Here is a 26,260-nt window from a genome sequence, read left to right on the forward strand (position 1 = left end):
TTTTAGGAGTGTTTTTGTTGGGTTTTTTTTGTTGTTTTGTTTGGAGGTTTTTGCTATGTTTTGCTTGTTCATTTTAATTCTATTTCTTAAGTACAAAAATGCTGAGATCCTCCAAACTCAGGAGGTTTTTAAGTGCCCTTCAAACTCAGGGCACTTAAAAATGTTGGTTTTCTACACAGCAGCAGCATTTTCTTAGCCCCCTTAGGATCCTGGTGTCCAGCTGACCCTGCTGTCCTTCCCTGAACTGCAGCTCTGCACCCCAGAGTATGCTGACCTAAATGCAAACCCTTTCTCCTCTACTCTCTCTGTCCAGTCAGTTCCCTTCCTCTGGAGATAAAGGCTGCCTCAACAAAAAGACCTTCTCAGTGCTCTGAGCAGAGTGTGAGGGTCACCACTGAGCAAACCACCAGCTGAACTTACATTATACACACACACACACACACATATCTAGAGGAACTATTTTATTTCACAATCCTAACAACTTAATTTAACAGAACTGAAAGTCAATGAAGACATATGCCACATCCCACAAAGTGTTTCACTCTCCCACTAATTCTAATAAAACATTTTCAAATTTGAGAACATGCTCATGTTGAGCTACATATAATTTTCAACTGTTGCCTTCACTCTTTTAAATCCCTACTATATTTGATTTCAAATGCAGCTTCTCACTATGGATAGCAAATGCTCTTCTAGAATGTTCCAAGGGCTGTACATCAGCAGTTTATTTCCCTCTATTTAAGAGCAGTAGAGTCATTGTAGTATTTTTGGTTGGTGTTGAATATGTAGAATAGTAATCTGTTAAGAAATGCCATGCAGGGCAGTCAGTGAAAAGTTGCTGATGGACTTGGAAAATACAGTCTAGCCTCAGGGTACTAGAACAAACTCCTGTCACACTGACGATCAAATTAGTGAGCACATATTCTTCCTTGCCCCTAACTACTGTCTTCTCATTCTAACTTTTACAGCTTATTGGGCCACATCAACTCCATGGTTCAATTTTTTCTTTTAAAACAAAAAAGACCCCAAACTCTTCCCATACTATTTTCAATTAGTTTTTCTTACCTCTGGTTGGTATTATAATGCATATTTAATTATGTTTTCCTGCTAGACTTCCAAAACATGAAGTTACGAAAGAAGAGGTAGACCCCAGCTGTGCTTTTGGAATGCAAATAGCGACCATCTTCTGTCACAGACATATTTTATGAAAAATCCTATCGTTAGGATCTTTTCTCCTGAGAAGCTTCAGCTTCTCCATGTTTTGCTGCTTTGGAATGTGATCTGGAGAACTGTTTACCCAGCATGTGAAATTGGTTTTACTTGTTTACCAATGACAGCCACCTGTGCCAAGGCTGTGAGCAGTCACAAGATTTTATCATTCTTTTCTATTCCTTGCTAGCCTTCTGATAAAATCCTTTCTTCTATTCTTTAGTATTGTTTTAGTATATAATTTTCTTTTAATATAATATATATCATAAAATAATAAGACAGCCTTCTGAAACATGGAGTCAAGATTCTCATCTCTTCCCATGTCAGGATTGCCTGCAAATTCCACAATCTACCTCTGCATAGTTATCAATAATTAATACCCAGGTACATTCCACTACTGATGCTGTGACAGATGGATCAGAAATATCTTCCTGCCACATTCTGGAAGGGAGGGAAAAGGCTGTAACAAGCTATTTCATCCATGTGGTTTTGCCCCACATCTTTATACATTTCATGTCCTGGTTGTGGCCTACTACCCTGCTACTTTGACAACAGGTGCTACTGCTGGTAAGCATAGTAGGATGATGTGATACAATCTTGACATTCTTTTAAAATGAGCGTGGTCTCTGGAGTTGGTACTTAACCCACACTATTTTGCTTGTTTGCTTGCTCTCCCTAGCAATCCTTGACTGTGCTCCTTCCTGAAGCATGTGGAGCTCTAGAAATGTAAAGGCTTTTTCAGGCCAGAGGTAGTTGCTCTTAGTTGCACTTCTCACACACTCTCTCTTGTGTTAAGAAAAAGAAAGTTAACTGAGAAACAATAAAAACAACTCACAAAACATCCCTTCATTTTTTTTCCTTTAACCCACAGGCTAGGCATCTCTTTTCTCAGAGCTCATTCCAAATTAGCTTCTACCATCTTTAACTACAGTCACTAAATTGGACCAAAACCATTGTATCTAATAACTAACCAAATTACCAAAAACCCACTATAGCACTATTACAGCAAGAATTATATTCCAATTCAAGAATTTAAAATTTATTTATTCTCCAGCCATAAAAATGTTAATTCAGGCTGTGTGTAAAGAAACTATAAAATACCTTCCCCCTTATCAGGACAGGCCTTATGTTATTAAAAAGCTTTAGTCTGTTGCAGGTTTGTATCTTTAAGCTTTTTCATTCCTAGCTACAACTACATGTGTCAGCAAGTCAGTGGGACTGCATGCAGAGTTTAGAAGTGCATGAAAATTTAACTCCTTCAAGTTAAACAGTAAACAGAAAACCTTTGGCTAAAAGGCTTCATTTTTAGCAGAAAAGCAGGAGTTAGAGTTCTTGTTCTCAAAAATCCACGTCCTTCCCCTTTCTCCTAACTCTTCAGATGGGATCCAAAGCAGCAGCCATATAAACAGCAATGTTTGATGACTTCACATCTCTTGCTGGCATTCCTGAAAGATCATGACTGAAATGGATTTTATTTAAGTATGTGACGCTGCAAAGAGAAGAGATGAAGTGAAACTGTCTTTCCAAATACCAACATACACTTAACTAAGCTCAGAAATAACCAAGAAAAGAGATACCTAGCTTCTAACAAATGAACATTTTAGAGGTGCTATATGGTATTCACAATTACTTTTTTCCCGTTTTCTTATTGTAAAATAACAGTGATTCCTGTAATATATTTCCTCTTCTTTCTCTCTGTTAGGAGAGTTGCATATTAGACAGACCAACTCTTTCTAGTCAGGGCATTAGGACTCAGGGTTAAGTAGTTTACTACTGCTCAAAGGCACTCCAGGGTATTTTCTTTAGTCTCCCACCCCCCAAATAGATGTGTGTTGTGTTGTGTTATTATGCTCCCCCAGTTTAAGCTGGAATGTTCTGTCACCCCCTTTTTCTGTATAATGGTTCTGTCTGAAATTCCCCCTCTTTCCCAGTTATCTGTCCATCGCCAGTTACCCTGGAAACCTGCGCCCTTTCTGTCACCCCCAAATATCCCACTTTTATCCAGAAACTTCGGTGCTATACATGGAATTATTGGGCCGGGACCGGGGTCCCACCTTTGAGCTCTCTCGGTTGGTTACCCGTCCTGTCTCTCTGAAAAGCCCGCGCTCACCGTGGGCTCCCATTCGCTGCCTGTCTGAGCTCTCCCCCCCCCCGTTTCTCCTATATAACACGTGTATTCCCTCTCCCCGCCGCCCTTCGGTTCGGCGGCTTCCCCTGGGTGTTACTCCGTGTTCTGGAATAAAACCTGGACTTGCCTGGTGTGAGGGGCGCTCTCCCATTCCCTGTCTGTGGTCCCGTGCCTTTTTATCCGCCTCTGGCAGAGCTGACCGCCGATCCGGCGTGTCCCTGACGACGGAGCGGCTCCCGCGCACCGAGCCGCGAAACCGCGCACCCCCCCGCCCCGCTCCGTCCGCTGGCTGGCGGGAACGGCGGCGCAGGCGGGATTTTTAAAGTCACGGCTACCGCAGATTTGCTAAAAAAACTTGCTTCAGGAGAACCTTCATGTTTCTAGAAGCTCTGACTGAAAGAAAATCCCTGCCTCTCATGAGCCTTGCTTGGCAATTTAAATCTGCTAGGTAGGTTTAGAGAACTGCTGGAACAGGCTACAAGGAGAAAAACTCAAGTTTAACACTACCTTGAGCAGTTTTTATTATTACTGACCCAAAAGAACCTGTCTCTGATGACAGTGGGAGCATCATTTGCTCCACTGAATAAACCACCAAATTCAGAAGAGCAACATACAGTAGAGCTTGCCATAGCCAACATAAAAATACAACTCTTGTGGCAGCACTAAAATTTAAGGACTGAGTCAGTCATATCTTGAGGTAATGGGGAAATGAGTAAGTTGAAGCCTTGGACCCATTCACTTTAAGTGTAATTCAGGCTGCACCTTTGAGTAACTCAGAGACTCTGCTATAAGCACTACTTAAAAACTACTGAAAAAGAAGATGGGGAGAGATGAAGCTACTTTTCCTCCCTCCCCCATTCCTTTTCATGTCCTCATGTCTGAGAAAACCCATCTCCTAGCTGCTTGAAGCAAAACTTCTTTTTTTTTTTTTCATAAGAGTTTTCTGATGATCTCTCAATGGGAAACTGAGCAAAGTCAGGTCCCAGTACCTACAATGTCAATCAAACTAAAAAGAAAGATGACTTCCCTAGCATCTTCTTTATGTTTAATTACTCCTTGTACTTTCTCACAAGGGGTTAAACTAGGCTGGCTTATACTAAAGGCCTCACAATCCTCAGGTCTTCTACACATAATTTGTGTAAAAGGTCTAGTAAAGCTCAGAAAAGCAGAGCATTCTTTTAAAAAAACTGAAGCTTGGAAAAGACATTCTGCTCCTTAAATCCCAGTCCTCAATGAAAGATGGAAAGCTGAAGGGACTGAGTTGCATGTTCTTGTTAATTAAGGCAATCTCTACCTTTAGGAATAACAGGAGAGAGTTGTTTTCATTACATGTCTTGTGCAAAACTAGCCTTTAAGCAGGGTCATCTAAAGATAACCTAATAACTTTTTAAGGATATTTAAGAATTTTGATCTGTTTAGAGAAGTTTGTGATGTATAGAATTCTATGCATGTACTCTGAGCCATAATCTTAGAAGATTACAAGCCCATCCTTTTACCAGCAAGGGCTCACCAGCTAAAGAGTTTATTTCCAGATTCCTGCCAGGGTGAGTAACAGTCACCAATTTCTCTTGTGCAACCTGTATATGCTATTCCCTATTTCATTTCCTATTTGCATCCCTTACTCCAATGGATGCTTTTAGGACCAAGAATTTATTGCTTGTTTCCTGTGAATGGGAAGCACAGAGCTCAGCTTTCTCTAGATGTTAACAAGACACTGATAACCTGAGTCAGTGCTACTACTTGATACCCATCAGATGAAGGGATGCAAGTTGTGCTTTCTCTCTGTTGAATCATTCATGTGGAGGAGAAAAAAAACACACACAAAAAAACCCTAATGGATTTACCTGCTGACTGGAGAACTCATCATAAAATACTTGTCCAGTCTGATGCTGAAGAGAAGTCAGATATGAGGTATCTCCTGTTACTAAAAGCAGTAGCAAACATAAAACAAAAATCAATGAATCTAAAGCACCTAAGCAAAAAAATCCTTGGATAAAAAAAAATATAATGTAATTGCTTCCAGGATTATTTTAGCTTCACTGTGTTTGCAAATAAACATAAGCATTACTGTGGACTATTGAAGAATCTGTCAGACTGTCAACAGACTCTTCAACAGCTGAAAGTCAATTTGACAGCTCAATTGCCTGAGAAAAAACTACTTGACTATTTAAATCCTGAAATTTCATATTTCCAAAGCAGCAAAGAGTAACTCAGCCTCTTGCCACCATTTCAGCTCTAAAAGCTTCTACTATAAAATCATACTAAAGGGAAAATAAAATCTCCTCAGTAGTCTTTAAAACAAGAATATGAGTACAAAATTAAAGCAGTAAGTCTTGTCTGTATCAGGCTTTGTGTAGTATCTGCACACATTAACCAAAACATTTCAAGCTACATTCTGAACAGTTGCCTTTGCAAATGTTCTTTCAGAAATTATCTGAGCTGCTGCTCTGCAGCCTGACTCACTGAATTGAGAAATACTATTGAGTCATGGCACCTGAGTCATTCAGTAGTTATGTTTCTATCTAAAACAATTTTTTAATCACTCGAAGATATGTAAAATAGTAAGGATTTCGAAGGAAAAGGGAAAACATTAATTCCCGAAATGCAGGTCTTCCTTTTACACAGGTCCCCTTGCAATAAAAACCACAAGGACCTACATAAGGAAATAAAAGTTACAGAGATGTCAAATTTTGGAAGTAGGAAATGTATAGAAATAGAATGCTTCCCAAATATTTCTACTAGACAACTGAAGTTTTAAGCACAGTTCAACCACTGTTCTGCTACTTTTTACTAAATTTCATTTATTTAGCAGCCTGTACAGAGCTATGATTCTTTTCATCATTACTGTAACAATGCCACTGCTGATACTCAATTCAGTTTTTAAGGAGAATGCATGCCACTTTGTGGGTATAATTGATTTTGAGTCAATACTATCTCAAAATAGAGAAAAAGATGAAGAGAGCTGCCAGCCTGTTCTTCATGCCTCCAGCTTTGTCAATCTTACATCTGCCTTCATTGCCCATTAACAACTACTCTTATTCTTAGACATTTTACACACTTTTAATAGAGAATTACCTTAATAACCTGCTACAGCTCTGAACAGAATGAGAGAAAAGCAAATGGTCATCCATTGATGTTAGCACTGAAAATATTCCACCTAAGATTTAAGCTTCATCTTATAATAACCTCTGCAAACAGTAGAAATATGCTAAACCAAAACCAATGCTAGACAGAGATGAACAACAAAAATGCACAGAAATCTGATTCACTTCTTTCATCCCTTTTTTATAAAGAGGCCCATTCCTCTGATAAGATGAAGTTGAGATGTTATAGTTTTAATGGTTTCTTAAGCATTTATAGTATTCCTTATGGTAATCCAGCAACCTTCTTTTTCTGATACTTCTACTCCTGCCTTTTTCTTCCTTCCGCAAAGGATGTCAGCTTGTCCTCTACCCCAGCAACAGCAATAAACCCCAAACAAACACAAAAATCCACAATCAGACAAAGAAAAAAGGCTGGGCTTATTCCAAATCATTGCTAAATTGATTCATCCAGAGTATTTTTCCCACCATCTTTTTTACCTTCCCTTTTCCCCCAGCTATATAAAAACCAAACTCATAAAACAAACAAACAAAACTAAAACAAATAAACCCCAATGCAACAAACACACACACCCCTCCATCAACCACTTCTGTGCTCAAATCTCAACTGAAGATATCTATCCATGAGTTGTGTCAGTTTAATTTGAACTGTCAACTTTTAGAGGCAAGGATAATATCTTATATAGTTCTTGTAAGCTCCATATTCTTATAATATTCTTCTTATTTTATTACTCAAAATTTTACAATTGTATGACTAAAAGAAGAGAAATATCTAAATTTCTCTAAAGTTCAAGACAATTTGACACTGAATGCTCATTTCTCCTTTGAAAGAAGTAAGCCATTCTCCAAATTTAGATCCAGAACTTAATTCAGCTAAGAGGTACATTTTCCTCTTGGGTTACTCCTTCATTGCCACTTACTGATACTAAACAGGTAAATTTTATCCAGCTATTTCATGGCCTCAGACTTGCATATACAAAGACATTTTTAGAGCTGTACAAGCATGTCGCAGACATCTTTCATGAAAAATCCTTTCTTAGGATTTTTCCTTGTGAGAAGCTGCAGTTTCAGCAACCAAAAGTAAACAATGGTTATCTGCTGCTGTGGAATGCAACAGGTAGACCCGTGATTGGTCTCCTGTGGATGTTGGAATTTCCTGACCACTCATGGCAGAGCTGGCTCTTGCTCTGTCTGAGACACAGATCTTTGTTATTCATTCTTTTCTATTAGCTTAGCTAGCTGCTGAAGAAACCTTTTCCTTTCTATTTCTTTTTAGTATAGTCTTAATGTAACATATATAATAAAATAATAAATCAAGCCTTCTGATCATGGAGTCAACATTCTCGTCTCTTCTTCATCCTGAAAACCCTTGTGACCACAGTCACACAAGCATATGGGGCAGCCTCAAATATGTGACTCAGAGGGCTCACAGGTTATGTTGAAATTACACTTTTTTGAGAAGATTTTCCTCCAGGAGTACCACACCAGGTGAAACACAGTACTTTTCCCATAGTCTCTTCATAGCTTTGAAGGGATCCATTTGTTTTTCCTAAGATTATTTTTCTAGGAGGACTAATCTTATTTCTTCACCCACATTAATTCCTATTACTTCCCCATTACTGTGCTACTGCAAAAGTCTTTCCATTTGCAGTTACATACCATTGCTAATGACATTCTTTATGCTCTGCTATATAGAACTTGCAAAGAAATATTTGGAAGTTATTTTAAGTTCATATACCAATATTTCTTCTTTGGAGATTTTGCTTTCCCCTTTGAAAGATTCAAACCTCTTTACAGCAACACAAATTCAGACTTTGATGCCAAAAAAGGTTTAAGTAGCTGTTCTGCTAAGCAGGACGTAGAGTTTCTTCAAATGATTCTCCTATCCAATCCATAACTTTTAGGCAAACAAAAGCTTGTTTTCCAGAAAACTGCATTTTGGCAATCTTAAGAAAAAAGCACAATGCCAGTTTGCAGTGACTTACTGACTTGCATGAGCCAATTTCTGCCTTCCTAATTCACTTGAAAACCCAGCAAAAACCCCCACATCTCTCAGGGGAAGCAGAGTTTGCATCTGAATTCTTTTTCCAGGCACTTAGAGATAAATCCAGAGCTGAGCAAAAACCGAGTCAGTGAGTATTTCCCAGCAGCCTGCTTGAACTCTGCTCTGCAGGCTTATACAGCTCCTTGCTTTCAGACACAAGGTGATGAGATATCCTCCAAGGAAGTCCTTCCTGAAGCCAGAGAAAAATCACAGATGGCATTATCCAGGGAAAGAGGAATGAAGTCACATGAGATATAATTGAAGTTTTCTCGCAATTACATATATAACAGTAACTCACATTCAGTAAAATGAGTTTTGCAAACTCTTCTAAGGAGTTCATAAACAATAATATTTCCAACAGTGGGAGCCATCCCAGCAATAAGACAAATTCTTTGCTTTAGAAAATACATTGCAGGTTTAGTAGAAATGGTTTTATTTAAAGTAAAATTATTACATTTTCAGCCCAAAAATTAATCTATTTAAACTTGAAGTGAGATTCTGTATGGTGTCTGTCTTTTGAAAGACTTAACTGAGATAACAGTTAAAAAAAGGACATCAGTATCATCCTACATTGGAGGAGAGGGGATCTTTTAAAATTTAAACTAAAGGATTTGTGAATCTGGAAGAGTGCTCATGAGGTTTATGTTGATTTGTTTAAAGTTTTACCATCTAATATCAATTAATATTTATATTTTTACAAAACCCAAACACATTCACCGTCAGAACATAACACAATCTCTTATTTGAGAAAAAAGGAAAAAACACATGAAGCGACTGTGTAGCTATCTAACCTGGAGCACATGAACCTTTCCTTGTTGCTCAGCTTTTAGAATGACAACAGCTAGATTTAACAATTTTCCATGCAAAAATCTGAAACAAGATGCAATAGAAAAACTCAATACATTCATTAATAATTTTGCCTTTGAGGTTTACAAATGTAAGTCTGCTGAGTTTGGAATTTTACATCTTTTTTTTTTATTCTACACACTAATTTGGCAGAGATTCTAAGCCAAATCCTGCATTACTTGGTCAGGCCAAAGAGCTCCCCAGAGCAGGTAAAGAACTGTGTCTCACAGCTGTTCAGCATTATAAGAAATTATCTGAAAATGGATTTATGCCTTAAATAACACAAGGACATCTCTTACAGAATGTATGTACTACTCAGTGTGGACTACTACTCCTGTCTCATGAGAAAGCCTAGATGTGTAGAGAAATGTTTTACATTCTTTAACTCTGATATGCAAAAAATTAAAGAGACCCTGACTCAGCATTCAAAGTGTTTTACTGTAACTTCATCTTCTAATTGCAGCAAGTAACCTTATAGTGTCCTATGGAAAAGGTATTCAAGAATGAAATTAAAATATTCACACACCTCAGTATCATTCATTTCATTACAGACCTTCATACTTTATATTGCCCAGAAAATTCAGAAAATCATGAATGGTCCAGCATAGAAAAGACAAGGGAAGCCTTTGAAAAGGGAGAAAGAAGGAGCTACAAGGGACCTGTTGAAACCACCAATAAACAGTGATTCACACACCTCATAAAACCCCAACAGAGAGAGGCTGCCAGGTTCACAGCCTCTGTCTCCAGAAAGCAATGACTGCCTGATTAGATAAAAACTATTACTGAAAGCTGCACCTTCATCTGTGACCAGGCAGTGAGAGGCCAAGGAACAGCTCCATAAACTGTGACAAGAGGAGACTAAAGAACAAGATGCTTGTCCAGATCGCCCCTGTTTTCACTGGTACCTCTGCATCAGACCCTTTTGACCACACCAGAACAAAAAAGGCTGTATTATAGCAGGCTAATGACAACTTAAACTCCTCTCTTCCACATTTTGATTCAGCTGATTAAGGCATGTAAATGTCCATAAAAACAACCCCAGAGGCTGAGATAATCTCCACATCTTTTGGCACTGGAAAACCTGAAGCAGATACCCTAGGGCAAGCTAATAAATGGTTACTTTTACATGCAGTAGCAGCAAGTCACTATCTCAAAAAAAAAATTCCTAATTCATTTATTTCACTAGAATAGTGGCTCTGATTTCACAATTTATTATATCATAAAAGCAGCAGTACAGAAGCAGCAGTAGAGAATTGTGACATAGTTTTATACACATTTTAAAAGTTTACACAGCTTAGAAATCTGTGTTGCACTGCAGCAGTATTTCATTACTTCCAAATTAATTGTCCAAGCAGGTCACAGATCCTAAACTAAGTTTTCATGAGTAGCACGAAATAACAGCATCAATCACTACAAGCACACCAATGACAAGCAGCTGTGCATCTACAAAGACTAAAGAATCTCAACCACCCTGGAGCCTTTTTCCCTGGAAGCAGCCATAATCACAAACTTTGAAGACAAACAAAATTACTCCGGAGAGCTAAAAAAGAAAGCCTTTGCAGGAGAAAAAAAAAGCCCACAGGAAAAGATAAGGTTCTCTCTCACAATAGGATAGCAAATAGGATGTACATATTTATCTTCAAGCACTTAAAGACTTGAAATTCATCTTGTGTTTCTGTACTCATCAGAAACCTAGAAAAAAATTCTAAAGGGCTGTGGGCTAACATCTCCTATTTCCCTTATCTTAGGATAGGACAATTAGAAGCACAAACAAGGGGGGCAACACCCTATTAAGATTAGCAGCACAGCTCTGTACAGCTCCCTGTGAGGGCAGTAATCAAGTAAATTAGAGTTTCAGAAGTTAACCTCACACAAAGGAATAAGAATTTAGAAATTAAAAAAAAAAAAGAAAAAAAAGTGGAGACTTGTGGGTTGGTTTGTTTGGGTTTTTTTGTGCACATAATAGACAAGCTTTACAAAGTTTTATATGGTAGCTACTTTATCCACTAGTTTTCAAAGGTTTCTAAGTTTCTAAATTTTTCTAAGCTATCACATTTTTAGATAATATCTGTTGTGACATTACTCAAGAAACAAACTCCAGTCTGTCACCATGATATTTTCTGAAAAATCCCTTTACCAGGATTTCTTCTCCTGGGAAGATGAGAAGCCTCAGCTTCTCCATGTTTTGCTCCTCTGGAGTGTGGTCTGGAGACTGTTTATCCAAACATGTGAATTGTTTTTACTCAATGACCAATCACGGCCAGCTGTGTCATACTCTGAGGAGTCAGTCACGAGCTTTCATTGTCATTCTTGTTTAGCCTTCTGATGTCTCCATCTTCTTTCTTTCGTATAGTTTTAGTATATCATTTCTTTTAATATAATATTGTATCACAAAATATTAAATCAACCTTCTGAGAACTTGGAGTCAAATTCTCATCTCTCACCTCATCCTGGAGACCCCACAACATGACACCAGTCATTGCACACTCTGAAACTCCCAGGATTACAAAAGTAATACCTGAAGAACACAGTTAAACATGGACAGAAAAAAAGATAGTTAAAGTCACAAACCTTATTATCTCTTTCTAATTCCCTCACACAAGACCTTCTCAGGTACTCTGCAGCTTCTCAGCTCACAGGGAGGGGCAGGCTGGGGGGTGGTGTTGCAGAAATCTGATGCAGTTAACAGGCTGCAGGTGTGTGCTGTCCCATCTCATTGCTTGCACCTGGGCACTCCCAGCTATGCTCCCCCTGCCCTATGATTTCCCTCTGGAGGTCTCAGCAGGTTGTAATCTCTTTTGTTAATCTGAATTGTTTCACTACAAGGGGAGTGTTGCACAGGGCAGTTTTCCTGTTTCCAGACACAGTAATGTGAGGTATTCACAAAGCTTTGCAGAGACCAAAGACTGATTATTTATTTATTTAATTTTTTTTTTGTTTGCTTTAACAAAGAGCTCACTGTTTTTAAGAACCTCCCAACTTCTGGATTTAAGTGTGTAGGTCAGTGCAAGAAATCAATTGGTGATTTATGTTCAGTTTTCTTAGACTCTACAGAGGAGAAAAACTGAAAGTATGGACAGACTCGTTAGAGTCTAAAGCTATAGGGAGATGTAAAGCCAGATGTAGAGTTGTTTGGACTCTTAAAGTAAATAACTATTGCTTTTCCTGAAACCCTTTTATAAATCATATAACACTGAAAACTCCAGGAATTTTTTGAAAATAATTTAATTTAGATCTGCAGTCCAAAGATAATGGTAAAATTGTCTATAAAACATGATGAAATGGAGCCTCTTTGATGATTTTCATGGAAAAATATTTTTTGAGGTTATTTAGTATTTTCTGATACCTGCAGTTAAAAAAAAACCCGATGAACTGACTCCAACACACATTACCTAGTCTTTGCCCTGGGGGGCTGTGAAAAATGCCAATCACTTATTTTTAAAATTTTAAAAGTTTAATAGTAATAAAATAGTTATAAACATAGCAATATAATTACAGTAATAAAAATTTGGACAATTTGGATTAGGACAATACGAGACAATAAAAACAATGAGTTATGGACAGTCCAGGTACCTTTTCTGGGCAAAATAAGCCCGAAAAAGACCCCATGTTAATAGAGGATTAACCCTTAAAAGCAAAAGCCTGTTGCATATTCATATACCTCATCCATGATGCATAAATTCCATTCAAACACAGGATTCTGTCTGGGCAGTGCCAACTTCTTCCTCTGAATCCTAATGGTGTCTTCAGGGCTGATCAAGGTGGGAAGAAGTTCATTTCTCCTGATAATGGAGCAATAAATTCTCTTTCTCTGAAAGATTCGGGTGTCCTGTAGCTGCTATCTCAGTGCCAGTCCTTTCTTTAGAAAAAGTATCCTACATAGCATAGTTTCTATTCTAACATTATGTTATAACCTAAAACTATATTTAACGCACTACTTAAGAAAATTAATATGGCATAACTTTCTGACATAATGCATACAACATTCATTTTAATACTTGCCAAAAGCCAATCATAAAATATGCATTTTTCACAGAGGGAGGGAGGGAGAGATTTAGGGGGTGAATCTGAATCCAGAAAAAGGGAGGGTTGGAGGGAATGTTGAGTCCAGCTGGAGAGGGAGTGGCTTACTTGTTCAAGCTCCCGCACTGGTTTCCAATGTTAGTCATGTCAGCACTGCCACAGAACTAAATTGATTTCAGTGTGGTTAAACGTGTGAAGGTTTTGGGTTTGGTTTTTCAATGGAAACTGCTGCTCTGCTTTTGCCTCTGAATTTTTGCAAGACTCAAACCCAAAAGATGTAGCAGCACTTTAGAGTTGTGTGATTAACTCTCAGGCTGGCAAGGGAGAAAGAGACAAAGCCCTGTTCAGCTGACAAAATGACCAAGTTATGATCTTTTGGTGTGAATGGAGTGTGTATGTCCACAAAAAATCAGTGAGCTGTAAGATTAGGCAAGATTAATGTGTAACAGTATTTAGACAGACATTTGCTGCCATCTGTTTTTTATCAGGAATTCATAAGATGAATATTTTAATCTTAGTTGAAGAGAAACTTGAAAAGTAAATAAAAACAAGGGGATACAAAGATTAACTCTTAAGTCTATTCATACACTAAATATGAGTAGATATATTCAGCACTAATGACATACTCCCTGAGTGAATATGTATTTTCTCATTGTTCGTTTTGTTGACATGACAATAAATTAATGTGGGGAGGCTAAATATTCTGTGTGACCCCCTCAGCTGTGTTGGGCCTAACTTTATGTGCATATATTTCTGAGCTCAAATGGTACATGAAAAACAAATCAAGGAGGAAATGTGCGTTCTAGGGGGCATTAAAAAAATCACCTGGAAAGCCAATGTTAATAGAATATAAATGTTCACTGAGAGGGTAGATAGAGGGTCAAAGATCAGTATTAAACTGTGAGGTTCCTTGAGAAAGAGTGATGGATAGTGCTGAAGAGCAAAAACTAAAACCCAGTTTACTGGGTTTTTTACTGTGCCATCTTTGTGATTTTCCAGTATTGTGGGAAAATGTTTCTGTCTGTTGTTTGTATGAACAGAAGTGCTCATTTCATCTGTTTGAAATATGCTTTGCAGGAAGAATCCCGTATCAGTCCTCCTGCTATATTGCTTCTAATTGACCTAACTTTTGTTTGTAAATGCAGGGGAAAAAATAAATCTACACCATTGCATTCAGTACTTCTCTGTGACTAACCTTTTCTGAAGACATTAAGAGCATGATGAACATGTTGATACAGCACAATTTATTCATTGTAGAAGCTGAAAAGATTCACCATTCACTGTAAATTCTTTTGCTGAATGCAAGCTCCTGAATCAGTTTTTTTTGTGTGCAATGCAGCAGTAAGTTCTCTGTTTGCAGTTAATCTGTGGATGTTACATACCAGAGGGCCAAAATAAACCCCATTATAAGCAAATACAATTCTGTTGATGCCAGGGAAATTGCCCATGCTAGGCTTGTTACCTAATATTCTTTACCACATTGGTAGGCAGAAAATGGTACTTGCTTCCTAAGAATGTTGACTGCAGGTCCTTTTTGTTTCTTTTTAATTTGTCATGTTTTTAACATGTCTCAGAATGATCATGTGAGATAATTGATAACACAAACTTGGTAGACACTGCTGCTGGCTTTGGGGAAGTTGTTTAGATATTACATTTAGGTCTTTGTGTTCTTCCTTTCATCTGGTAATAAGATGCTTATAATGAACCATTTTCTTCCTCTGGCCATTTTCTGTGAGATAAAGCTGTCCACAAACAAGAAAGCACCACACTGTTGCCTCTGACTATAGAACTGCTAATATAGTTAAACTTCACTCTGATAGAAAATCATCAAGCCTGTACTGTTTAATTTTTTTCCTTTCAAGACTGAGTGAATCACGAGGAATCATGGAAGCAGGAAGAACAAGGGCTGAGGAATATGATGACAATTTTGGCAATGAATTCAGTATTGCTAGCATTTTGAGACTACAACAAAGATGATAAAATTCTTCATGTTTCATGGCATTTTCACATTTTGTTACCACAATGTCTTTTTCTTGTATGTTCTGACAAACTAAATCCTTGGCAATATTTTTATGGGTTGTCAAGTTGACTGTCTTTCAGAGATTAAATGCTTAGTGTAAATGAATTACAAGTACAGAAAACACATTCCATCTAGAATTTATCTAGGTACAATTTATCTAGACTCTAACAGCAATATTCTTCCTCAGGTGTGGAACAACTTAAATTTGTATTGACTTTCCCCCACCCCCCTCACTTTTACTTGCAAAGAGCACAGGCAATATTAATGAGTAAGAAAACACATTCACTGGGACCTAGCTTAAGATGTCAGACATCCTGGGCAAAGATTCTAAGAATTTATGTGTTGGTTACTTTTGAAAACTCCTTTTGAAATAAAACCAAGCAAAAAGCACAGCAGCCTGTGAAGAGCCTGATGCTGGATTCTGTTCTGAGATTTTTACTGCAGCAGAATTTCAGGGGACTGAAGCAAAAAAACTTTGAGCACAGCTGCTAGATAACATTCAGGCATACATGGGAGCTGCTGCTGATTTGGTTCATTGGCAATCAGACACAGGACTGGAAGCATAACCTAATTGGATGTGTTGCAAATATCAGTATATTTGTCCCTTAAATTTCATAATTAAGGTTATTTTAAAAAATATTCCATTACATGGACAATACAGAGCTGCCCCTGTATCAGCACTTCTTTTACCTTTCAGTAAGTTTGGGAAGTGTATGGCTGTATAGTGCCATTAAAAACCTATGAAATTACAAGGAACTTTAAGACTGTTCTATGTTATGAAAAACAGTATTTGAGTAAGCAATTTATGGTCCAGTACTAAAAATGTTATTATTTTGAACCTGAATGTTAATGGTTATTGCCTGTGTAGTTAATTTTACTCTCAAATTAATTTGACTCCCCAGTATTGTATTATTTATAGAGTAATTGCCACAGGCTTTTCTTTTCCTTTTTCATTTTTTTCTTAGTGAGTTCTTTTAAGTATTTTATCCAGCTTCAAAGAAAAATCAGGATGTTTTCTCCAGCAACCAAGCTGCCTAGTTTTGCACATTCACAATCCTGCTTTTCTTTGGAAATTGTAATGCTGGTTAATGGGTCTCTTTTGCTTTGCAAAAAGTACTGCTATGGATACTACATCCAAATTACCATTTTTCTTGTTTATGTAAAGCCTAATGATGATGATCATACTGCTCTGACTGCATCTTTAAAAGGAAATTATTGTACTTCTACATGAAACGTAGAAAATGGTAGATAACATATGCATTGTTTGTTATCACCATAACCTACAAACCCAAATTCTTGTGGGATTTTGTTCACTATGAAAATAATGTCTCTTTACAAGGGATTTAACTCAGATTTAACCTTCTATCTCTATAGCATGCAATTTTTAGTGGTAAAGAGCTAGTAAGTGAGCTGACTTATTTACTCACAAGGATATCCCACTAACACACACAGAGGTTTTTCTAGAGCAATTGGTGTCATGAATATATTTTCAAGGTTGTGGGTTTAGGATTTTAAGTTAGAAGCATTTGTCTGAGGAAACAAAGTGGGTTTAGGAGTTCAATGACAGTTTACAAATTACTCTGAACATGACAGGAGATTGTAGTGTGGTGTGGCTGGTCTCCCAAGCAGCAAGTGATAGGATGAGAGGAAATGGCCTTAGATTACACCAAGGGAAGTTTGAATTGGATATCAGGAAAAAAATATTCACTGGAAGGGTTGTCAAGCACTGGAACAGACTGCCCAGGGAAGTGTTTGAGTCACCATTCCTGGAGGCATTTTAAAGCTATGTCCATGTGGCACTTGGGGACATGGTTTAATGGTGCACTTGGCAGGGCTGGGCTAACAAGTGGACTCAATGATCTTGGAGATCTTTTTCAATATAAATGATCCCCATGGTTCTATGATTCTATAGCCTTACACACAGAACTCCCCTAAAAAGTTAATCCAGTACCAGTTTGGCAAAGTGAAGTTGATGCTACCTGGTTGAGTCATTTGATTTCCACTGACAAAAGCTTAGTTAGTGCTTGTATAAAAACGTGCAACAATAAAAAAATAAAATCTCTGTAGCTGCTACACATAAACAACTTTATTCACAATGTGCTTATCTCCACTGGCAGGGTGGTATAAATGAGAATCCCCTCCTACTGCTCCAGAACATATTTACCTTCTCTGTGACTGTAATATTGATGTTCCCCCTTGAACTTCCTTCATGATTTTCATATTTAAGTATGATAAGTGATGTCAGGTATTAGGCCTTGCTTAAAGATAGCAGCAATGACAATCAGCTTCAGAGGTGAGAATTGACTTGAGCTTCCAGACTTTGAAATAACCTGCTAAGCTACTTATCTCTATGTGTGGTGCTATGCATAACTTTAAAATAAATACTAAATTGCATAATATCTTAGAATTTATATACTAAACTAAATGAAATACATTATCTATTATGATGCTTAGTGTTTTTAATTGTAGTTTGGTTGAACTTTTCCCTTAAGTACTAGAAGACTGTTTGCTACATCAGCAGCCAATCCCTGGCATGACAATAGGATACCAGAGTAAGATACCAGAAATTCTAAACATCTGGTGAAATTTCTTACCTCAAAAACTAAAGCAAACAGAATCTTTCTATCAGACATCTGGAGAAGAGACAATGTCAGATCTCACCCTGGTTTGGAGACAGCTGCACAGCAGTTCCAGAATGCATATTCCTATGGAAATAAATTGTCACTTTTCACTGATTTTTCAGAAGGGGCACAGAATTTTGCTTGTACCAGATTTAGTTTGAAGATGTTGAGGGACACAGCAAGATGGTGTGACACTTTTCCATAGCACAGTATTGAAAATGTCCTCTGTATGGGTTACTGGATTGAGGACACATAATCAAATTTCTTCTGAAGCCTTTTATGCAACTCTCGAAGGTCTTTGATCACAGTCTATTCCCTAATTGCACTCTAGAGAATAAAACTGTGTCACCTGGAAAACACAGGTGCCTGCCAAGGAAGGCAGGAGCCTCCCCTGAAATGGAAAATGTAAACCCCCTCCCTCTGAATTGCTATCAATTTTAAATTAAGGGGCTCTCAGGCAAAAAATATGAGAGCAGGAATAACAGTTCTTTATTGGGAAGAAAATTTTTAAAAATAACATAAACAATGCAGTAAACCAAAACAACGCTGACAGAGTCAGAACACAGCCTGACACCCTGTGGGTCAGGGTGTTGGCAGCAGTCCCATTGGAATTGTGGCTGCAGACCTCCTGCAGTGTCAGGGGTGGTTCTGCTGGAGCAGGGATCCTGGAGAAGGGTGGAATCTTCCTCTGAATATCCAGGGGAAGAGGTAGCTGCTGTTCCTCTGGGAAATCCAGTGGAGAAGCTGTGCTGGTGTTCCAGAATTTCCAGATTATATCTGGGTAGGAATGTGTCGTGAACGGTGGAGGAATTGCAGCACACAATATGCGTGAACAGCAAATCCCCAAGTTTATTGATAGCTCACACATATTTATATTAGTGTTAATGAAACTTATACATATTGCAAAAGCTGAGCTCATTATTGGTTAAAGCACACTTAGATCAACCACACCTACTTCTATCTTCTAATGATTATTTTGTTTCTATGTTTGCATTCTTCTAGCTTCTCTACCTAGAATATCTACATTTTCTGGCAAGCGATTTTCTCCCCCGTCTTCCCATTTCAGCGAAGGTCACTATGACCTTTGTCAGTGATTGGACACTGGTTTCACAATCCCTAGCTTGTTTCTCCTATCCTTATCCAACGGTATCACATCGAAATGGCCTTTCTCAGCTAACTAATTATCCAAAAAGCTCTCCACAGGAATGCTTGGCTCTTCCCTCTGGGCTCACATCTTCCAGTGGGATGCTGTAGTTCTTATCAGTCATACACTGACATTCAATAGCCTACTATCAGGGTAGGAGGGAGGAGTGGTTGTGGAAGAGATAAGGAAAACTGCCCATGAACAGAAGCCAACTGCCATGCAGATGGCAAATAGGATACAATTTGCTTGGAAATCCAGGACAAACTGCTCTCTCTGCCTGTTGCCTTTTGCACACAGCAAAAATCTAAACCAAGGTGGAGCTGTAAAGCAGCCTCTCAATCAGCATGTCACAAGAAGATCTGGCCATAAAGGCAGTGTGCCCTCAAGCTGTTATTTAAGGGACAGCCCTGGAAGATTATGTATGTTACCACCTTAGATTTTCTTCAGGCTGTGAACTGTTGAATCACTTGAAAGAGGTGTGAAAGTTACATCAGAAAATCCTCTCAGGGAAAGGGAAGCACTGAAGAAAGATAGAGAAGGAGGTGAAAACTACAGACTAAAACCTGTTCTCTGCTTCATCATAAGCATGAGACTACCAAGTGTATGACTGTAATCCAAGAGAAATTGAGTTCATTCAGCTTCTGAATGCCTTGATGGACTAAAACTTCATCTGAGGACAACCAAAAGCTGTCACATTCTTAACAGTTCCGAGTAAGAAAACTGAGTGCCTGTAATAACACGTAAAAGCCTATGAACCATCTGAAGTGAAGATTTCCTTGGTCTAAGTGAGGTACAACATCAGTTCCATTTGATTTCTTGCCACAGGTCTGTGAGGCTTTACAGCCCAGATATTTCAGGTCTAGAAACAGAGATGCCTTCAGCTCTGGGATTTGCTGTAGTTTAACCAGACGCTTTGCACAAACTCCTCTTTGGTGAAATGAACTCTGATTCCTCAGCTGAGTGCCTAGATCCTAAGTTCAATTAGCACAGTCATTCTGGCAAAGCAGATGAGAAATATCTTGTGACATAAGAATTTTCCTTTATTTTGGCTTCAAATCTTTCCTTTTCATGTGGCTGAGCAAGAGCTAAAACCACAACAAATGCATCATCAAAAAAACCCAACAAATGATTCCTTCTAAAGTTGTCTCAAAGATTAATTTTGACATTGTCAACTGGACAACCAGTAATAATCTCCTGTAACTGTAGAATAAATGAGAAAATAAAAATAATTTAAATCTAAGTTTGTCACTTATACAATTTATTTATCCAATTCACAACAGCTCAATGCATTCTACTTGAGTTTCTCTCATGCATATCCTTTTTTTTCCACTTTTTCCATTTTCCTGCCTTGATGTACTCTTTGATGAGTCCCTCTAAGAAATGGCTGCTGTTACTCTCAGATGATGGAAAAACAGAAAAACAGGCAGTGAGTCTGTTTGAGTCGGCTTTTTTGCTTTTGAGCACAGACACTACTGCATCCAAGAATCACTTTTCCAGGCAGTGAACATGGGTTTCATTTTATAATCCAAAATAAAATGTTACAGCCAAATTATTCCTTATTAGAAATACTGAGAGGATTCTCTTTTTTTTCACTGCCTCTACACATATAAGAAAGTGATATTACTTAACCATGAGGTTTAATTACTGCCATATTTTTAAGGAAGCCTTGGAATTTACTTTTCACATTTTTTTGTGAACAGAATTCCAAACTGAAGCACTGAAGTTGCATCTAGACAGATAGTATTTTTGTCTCTGTATAATAGGCATAATTAGTCTTATCCATGCAATTATAAAAAAGGAAAATATTCTAAAAGCTTAGACATATGCTTTCTATTTAGTAGTGTTTCACTGGAACGGGTTTTTTCTCTAAAAATATTTTGTTTAAAACCTGTGTCTAACACTGTTTGGCTGATAACACCAAAAAAGCCACAGTGCCTAATCACCAAAAAAACCCTCAGCCTTTCCTGTAGGTAGTGTTAATTGTGCTTCTTTTTAGATTTAAATGATCTGACATTAAAAACTGTGGGTTACCAAGTGATTCCTTAATATCAGTAGGATTAGCAGCACTTAGGTCTTTGAGAAATTCAGTCCAAAATTATGGATGTGTGTAAACTCCGCAATCTGCCTGTAATCTTGGTACCAGTAACTAAATGTAATTCAAGAGAGCAGTAAACCCACATTCACCTTTGAATTGTTACACCCTGACTTTTACCATCTAAGACCAATACAGCAGACATCTTGCTACTTTGTAGTCTGATTTTTTTCCCACCTCAGTCACAGTATTTCTAGAATTAAGGACAATTTTGTCATCAAATTTCTAGTATAGCTAAGACAAAGCAGTAATTGTTTTTCTGAAATGTCACCTTTTTCGCAGCCACAAAATGAAATATCACTTTCTTGCTAGCATAGAGACAAAACAGAAAAACTTGGCTAATGAGTAATTTATTTTAAAAAATCCAATCTATACCACCTTCAAATGCAAGAGCAATTTTTCACACTTTCTAACTGAGATCTTTTCTTCTCGTTTTCAGCATTTAAAGGGATGAGTTTTTCCCAAGCACAATTCCCCACCTTATCTTTAAGTGCACAATGATGTCAGAAAGGGCATAGGCAAGATAAATCCAAGTGTTCTTCTTTGATTTGAGTATGTTGAGATTTCAGAGATTTTCTTTATTATTCAGGATGTATATTTTGTGCTAAAAAGTTTTAAAGCCCTTTGGGGGCTTTCTGCAACATTTCTAAAGAGATACTAATAACTTGCAAGTTGATATTTAAAGGGGATTTAAAAGAACATAGAATTAATAATTGCCACACCTACATAGGGCTTTCAAACATGAATAGTAATCATTGTATTAATAGCAGTAATTCTTCTTGGAAGCTTTTACATTTGCCATTGCTATCATTACTAAATGTGTTTATGTCAGCTACTTTAATAATTTTTCTAATGCCATAACTTTCTTCGGTGTTGTGGTTTAGGGCAAATTTGGAGGGGAATTTCCAAATTAGGGCCCCTCCAGTAAGCAAACGCACACAGCCCCTCCCCCCAACCGGTTCGGGAAGGATTCCTCGGAGAGGAGTGGAAAGAACCTATGTATTTAACAAGCACAGCACCCCCCAGCAAACAAAATGAGCAATAGCGGATAACACCGCTCTGAAAAAAGATGACAAATTCAGAAAGTCTCTCTTGGGGGGTGGTCACTCTGTTCTCAGTCCCTCCGGTGCTGGGGCAGCTGCTGCAGGCCACAAGGTGCAGAATCTTGGTGTTTCCCAGGTCCCAGTCCGGAGCAGGTTCGAAATGGTCAGAAAAAGGAAAGGAGAAACAGTCCAGGAAGAAATTGGACAGTTTAGCTAAACTAGCTAATGAGCAAAAGCAAGCAGAAGCGAAGCAAGCAAGAGCAAGAGAGAGCAAAGCAAAAAGCAAAAGCAGAAAAAGCAAAAGCTGCAGTCTCTTGTGTCCTGCCAGGCTGATAAGAAAACCAAAACAAAACTTTCCCTCTTCAGAGCCGGTCTTAAAGGTACAGAACATAATATCCAACATTAACAGAACACATGAATGGGGATACAAGCATCATAACGTCACCCTAGGACATTCGGTTAATTATAAACAAATTGGCACACTTAATTAATGGGTCCTACTAATAATATATTATCCCAGATATGCATGAATGATACCCTGTTACTAGCAGTGATGCAGCTCAATTAATGATGCCAAACATTATCACCTTCTTAATAGCAAAAGACTCGCTGATACTCCTAGAAACAAAATTAGACATCTTTAAAATAGAAACAAAGCAAGAGTGCACTGAAGGCAAAATGCTGCTGTCATGTTGGGTTTAAGCAATTCCAAATTTACACAGAATAACAGAGAAAAACCATGCCTGACACTTCTAACAGAATAAACAAAATATCTGCTGACTGAACCAAAGTGTTATGTTGCTTGTCAACTCAATAGGAAATGAGCAGCCATAGCTTTGTTCCTGTGTGGGACAAAGAAACACAGGAAAAACCAAGCCTATGAAGGTCCTTAATGCTACTTGGGACACCTCCATTTGTCAGAGCTGATGAATGAGCCACTTCTCAAGCGGTCCAGACACAGCTTCACAGGATCATTTCAACTTTCTGACTACAGAAGTTAGAATTAAAGGTTACACAGGCGGCTTCAGGGGAGAAAAGAGGCATCACAGGACCTTGTTCTTTGGTGTGGTTGGCAGCAGGGGAGGATTTGTGATATTCCTGTGTTTAATAGCATAAAATTTTTCATTTTTATTAAGTTCAAGTCAATTTGTTACTGTAATGAGTAATAAACAGCAAATACGAAATGTCACAGTTTAGTAGAAAAAAATCATTAATTTAAGCTATTTTCCCTGGAAGGAATAATTGGAACTTTACTAATTGCCCAAAATGAAACACTGCAAGATAAAATAATTTGGTTTTCTCCTTTTCTGTTAATCACAGGAACTGTTCCTGTGAACTTAATGTGTATATAGTACCATTGTTTATACCTAAGTGCTCCAGGTTATCTGCATTGCCATTTATTCATATATATATCTATATCTATCTGTGAAGTACCATGCATGTTTCTGAGTGCTATAAAAATGAACACTTGAAGGAGCATGATAAATGGGTGAGTTAGGAAAGTAAAATTATGCTTTCATCAGTGCAGCCACTTGATAATGATGTGTGACCATTACAGGGTAGTGCATCCTGGTACTTGGATGGTTGGAAATTCAGCTTGCTTGGTAACACAGTTCTATTGTATCCTTTCCTTCTTGGGGAGGGGAAGAGAGGTAGAATGAAAAAGTAGAATGGATGAGAAAGATGGAGCTAAACCCCAGGTTCATTCTGGAAACACAAATCAAAGCCATTTGATACAATCTACCCTCAAAACTGAGGTGTTTTGGTATTTTCTCCAAATTTCATTATTATTACCAGCAAAAGGCCTGCTGGTGATAAAGGCTTACTGGTGATAAAACCTACTGGTGATTCATATCTGAATAACTCTTTCATTCTAGAGAACATGCCAATCTACAGGAGACAAATGTCTCTAGAGAAAGAATGGTTCATAGCTGCCTTTGGCTCCCTGAACATTTCAGCAAATTGTATCACCACTGGTTTTTGAAATTATATTGCAGTGGTCTCTTGCAAGAGGGAGCCCCAGGAACAATGTAAACTCTTTCCAGCTGCTTTGCATTGGGTATTCTACTGGCAGATCTTGTGCTGGCAAGTTCTGCTACAGAGTCAGAAGTTTTACATCACTAAATGTCTGAAATGTCTGACCTGACTTGCAGGGACAAAGGTAATGTGGTTAGAGGCAGAAGAGCCATTGGGTAGCAGCCCAAACAATATTTTTTTAACATGGTTACCTCTGGCATTTTCTCCACTCACCACTGGTGCAACAATTTTGGCCTGGCTCAGCATTCTCAAAATAGTTTTAAGTTCATTATCAGGCTCAGAGATTTTCTGTCAAAGGTGGACCTGTGCCACACACATTCATCCTTATTCTCACCTGGTTTAAGTTCAGACAATGCCAAGCCTTCTTGGTAGAAGGGATTCCCTCAAACTTTCCCTGTCCACTACTATAAATTTTCAGTATAACAGTTCTCATAGATCAAAATCTACACTCTAATTTTTGAGTGCTCAGTGCTGGTCCCAATGTATTGATTTATTTCACTGTTTTTACAGATCAGATACTGCTGTTGTTGTTTATTAATGAAGTCCAAATGAATAATGTCTGCTTTCCATGCCCATGTTTAATTACAGACCTGACCTAGAAGACCTCACTTTTATTCTAAGAAAGAACTTTTTTTCCTTAAAAAGTTCTGAAAAAGAGAAGGCATTGGCCACAATGAATTCATAACCAACATTTTCTTTACCATATTTAAATCTAAATTAAGCTCTAGGTCTAGGAACGTCAAATAGGTCTCTATACATAAAATTTAGCTTTATTTTGAAACAGACTTTGCTCTCCAATCTCCTTTTACTTTGCACTAATTTCACCTTGCTCTTGCCTGATCTACTTCACAGCAAGGTTTACTCTCCTTCTCACAGACTGCACTTTCCTGTCATCCCATGGGATTCACCTGAACCACAAGAACTGTTACATCAACAGAATTATTGATAAATAAAGGATCTTTTACATCAAAGGAAACAAAAAGCATCTCAGTAATGCTGTAAAAGTACAAGAGAAGTGTGATCTTAAAGAGATGGTCACATGTTGTTTGCTTGAATACAGAGAGTAATTTGGACTGAATGTGAATTGCCCTGAGTTTATGAATAGCTAAATCTCACATCTCCTACCAGCAAAGATTAGGCAACATTTGGCAGTTTTTAGAAAAAATTAGACACTCTATCTAAGATAAAACACTATATCTTCAACACCGTACATTAGCTAAAAGATATGGATAAACATTTCACTCTGTAATCGCCTGCTTTATCTACATAAAGTGTAACATGCTTACTGCCTTTTACCATCAGAACTGCCAGCAGAATGTATCTGTGAGCCACCACTTTATAGCTATTGAGCCACTTTTTATCCTCCCTCTTCTTTTCTGCTTAACAATGCAAGAAACCTGCTAGTAAAAACATTACATAGCTTTAAATCACTTTGTTAGCCACAGCAAATAATTAATGAACAGAGTGACCTTCCTAGAACTTGTTTACGTGTGTACTGAGGGGGAAATTCTTCCTGGCATGAAAGTAGACAGCAAGAAAAGTGCTTGCCATAAGGTATGGATTTAAACAAGAATCAACACTCAAGTAACTATCCATGCATATTTTAAAACTTCTATTTAAAAGAGATTTAAGAGTGCCATCAGATCTGGTTTATGAATACTGCAGATCATCTGATTACTCTACTCAGTTCCAGTGCATTGTACAGTACAACCTTAATCAGTGGTGCCAAAAACTATTCAAGATGCTATTTAAAACAGATAGTGAGGCTTCATCAAAACCCTCTATATATTTTGACTGAAACTGAAAGAACATTCTGCAATAGTTCTTGCATAATATGAGTCTATAATATAACCTATTTACTGACAAGTTTTGTGAGTCATTAGGAAATTCCTCACTTAGAATAATAATTTTTGGCTGCACCTACTGCTAAAGAAAAGCATTGGATGATTATA

The sequence above is a fragment of the Agelaius tricolor genome, unplaced genomic scaffold (genome assembly GCF_023055355.1).
Source record: "Agelaius tricolor isolate 1412-34295 unplaced genomic scaffold, bAgeTri1.0.p SCAF_62, whole genome shotgun sequence".
Lineage (NCBI taxonomy): Eukaryota > Metazoa > Chordata > Aves > Passeriformes > Icteridae > Agelaius > Agelaius tricolor.